We start from the raw sequence: 3,309 nt of genomic DNA on the forward strand, positions 1-3,309 counted from the left end.
GGATTTTGATCCATGTGTAAATTGCATAAAAGGTAAAATGACTAATAAGAACAAGAAAGGTGCAAACCGTAGTTCAAGCTTGCTTGAAATAATTCATACGGACATTTGTGGTCCTTTCCCTTCTGGTTTAGGAGGATACAAATCTTTCATTACCTTTATTGATGATTATTCACGATATACCTACTTGTACTTAATTAATGAGAAATCCGACTCACTAGATATGTTTAAAACCTTTAAAGCTGAGGTTGAAAATCAACTTATTTGTAAAATTAAAATAGTGAGGTCGGATCGGGGTGGAGAATATTATGGCCGACACACGGATGTTGGTCAAAGCCCTGGACCATTTACTGAGTTTTGTAAATCTCATGGAATAGTCAATCAATTTACTATGCCGGGAACACCTCAACAAAATGGAGTTGCGGAAAGACGCAATCGCACCCTTATGGATATGGTGCGTAGTATGATTGCAAATTCAAGTCTTCCACAATTCTTATGGACTGAGGCGTTAAAAGCAGCCGTACACATCTTAAACCGTGTTCCCTCAAAATCCGTACCTAAAACACCTTATGAATTATGGACGGGTAGGAAACCCAAGCTAAACTATTTAAAGGTTTGGGGTTGTCCGGCTGAAGCTAAGGTCTATAACCCACAAATTAAGAAATTAGACTCAAATAAAATATCTTGTTATTTTGTGGGTTATCCCGAGAGGTCTAAAGGTTACTGGGTTTATGCCCCTTCACATACCACTAGAATAGTGGAAACCCGATGCGCCGAGTTTCTAGAAAACGGCGATACTAGTGGGAGTGATGGTTCAAAGATTCTTGAACATAATGAGAAAACGACACCTAATCAAACACCAAATATTTTAGTGCCGATACTAGTATCTAATCAAGAGTCGACACCAACATCAACTCCCCAAAATGAGGATTTGTTGTTCCAATGGAAAATGAACCATTCCATCATGAAATTCCAGATAATGCCGAGGTCGTTGAAGAAGCTCAACAACCATTGAGAAGGTCACAAAGAGAAAGACGGCCCATAAATTACGATGACTTCRTCACCTATTTAAATGAGGTCGACTATGATTTAGGTCAAATTGAAGATCCAACCTCATATAATGAAGCCMTTAAAAGTGAATGTTCACATAAATGGATTGAAGCCATGAYAGAAGAGTTAAACTCCATGCGTATAAATGACGTTTGGGAACTTGTAGAATTACCTAAAGGTGCTAAAGCTGTTGGAAACAAGTGGGTYTTTAAAACAAAGTTAGACCCAAAAGGAAACGTCGAACGCTATAAAGCTCGACTAGTGGCTACGGGCTTTACTCAAAAGGAAGGTATTGACTATAAATAGACTTTCTCACCTGTATCGAGAAAGGAATCATTAAGAATTGTCTTGGCACTCGTAGCTCACTTTGACTTAGAACTACATCAAATGGATGTCAAGACCGCCTTCCTAAATGGTGATCTGTACGAAGATGTATACATGACACAACCCGAAGGATTTAAGGACAAGGGTAAAGAACATCTCGTATGTAAATTAAAGAAGTCAATTTATGGGTTGAAACAAGCTTCACGACTATGGTACTTAAAATTTGATGAAGTTATGAAACGATTTAACTTCACTAAAAACTCAGTGGATCAGTGTATATATTTTAAGAACAGTGGGAGCAAATTCACAATATTGGTTTTATATGTTGATGACATACTTATTGCTAGCAATAACAAGGATATGTTGTTTGGGACTAAGCGTTTCCTATCAAATAACTTTGACATGAAAGATCTCGGTGAAGCCTCTTATGTGATTGGCATTGAAATTCATCAAGACAGGGAAAATGGAACGTTGGGATTGTCTCAAAAAACATATATAAATAGAATTCTTAATAAATACAACATGCAAAATTGTGCTCCTACTGTTGCCCCTGTTGTAAAAGGTGACAAATTTGGCTCTTATCAATGCCCCAACACGGAAGTCGAACGTGAACAAATGAAGCTTATTCCATATGCTTCAGTTGTTGGGAGCTTAATGTATGCTCAAGTCTGTACACGACCTGCTATAGCGTATATCACTGGTATGCTTGGTCGCTATCAATCAAACCCGGGATTAGACCATTGGAAAGCAGCCAAAAAGGTGCTACGTTACTTACAAGGAACTAAGGAATACATGCTCACTTATAGAAGATCAAATCTTCTAGAAGTCGTGGTATACTCAGACTCAGACTTTGCTAAATGCAAAGATGACAAAAAATCAACTTCAGGGTACATATTCATGCTTTCAGGTGGACCTATATCTTGGAGAAGTCGCAAGCAAGAGCTTACCACTACTTCAACTATGATGGCTGAATATGTAGCATGTTATCATGCCACGTGCCATGCTATGTTATTACGAAACTTAATTAGTGGGCTCAAAATTGTTGACACCATTTCAAGACCACTAAAGCTTTACTGTGACAATAATGCTGCCGTTAGCTTCTCTAACAGCAATAGTTTAACTGGTGCTGGATTGTATCTCGACACTAAATATCTATTCGTTCGAGAAAGAGTGGAAGAAAATTGCATAACCGTGGAGTATATTAATACAAGTGACATGTTGGCTGATTCACTTACCAAAGGATTACCGCCTAAGACTTTTGTTGAGCATGTAGCGAGAATGGGCCTAAAACGAAATCTCGCATAGTGTCACATGGTACTATACATTATTAAAGGTAAGCGCTTACAAGTCTATCTTTCACATTATGTTATTTATTTGCTCTACTAATTTATGTTAACACTAATTGTTCTTGGAGCAGATGTGATAACCATAAAATCATAAATTATATTTTGTGGAGTATTGAGGTATAATTGATGGGGATCTCATATCTTTAAGGTATGCACGGTTGCATTTTTTTTGCCTTAATGCTTTTACAGAATATATATTCTAAATGGGTTAATAAATGGTCAACTTATTTGATATAAATAGTTATACGGCCAAGTGGGAGAATGTAAGATTTATTTAATTAATATGGCCTAAACTATTAATATGATTATATATATAAGTTTATTAATCCATAATTATTCTCTTATTATTAATTATACCCATATTTACATGCAGGTCCTCTAACTATTGTGATGGTCAATATTGGTCCCTGTGTATTAACTATTTATATGTTGGTTATCATTCATTTATGTTCTCTGTTGCCCTAATTCTAAAAATCTCTCTCTCACTGGAAACGGATGATGGCACCAAGAAAGGGATAATAATTGAGAGTTCATCAAGAACACATACGACAATTAATCCATCATCATTAAGGGTAATTAAGAGGACTATTGA

General features: G+C 36.5%; 1 protein-coding gene across 1 annotated transcript in view; it reads right to left on the bottom strand.

The window, feature by feature from the left end:
- The window catches only part of LOC112525679, a 10,413-nt gene that overhangs the window by 5,820 nt on the left and 1,284 nt on the right, over nt 1-3,309 (bottom strand). The window lies entirely within an intron of this gene.

Source organism: Cynara cardunculus (assembly GCF_001531365.2).
Source record: "Cynara cardunculus var. scolymus isolate 2C chromosome LG 13, CcrdV1, whole genome shotgun sequence".
Taxonomy (NCBI): domain Eukaryota; kingdom Viridiplantae; phylum Streptophyta; class Magnoliopsida; order Asterales; family Asteraceae; genus Cynara; species Cynara cardunculus.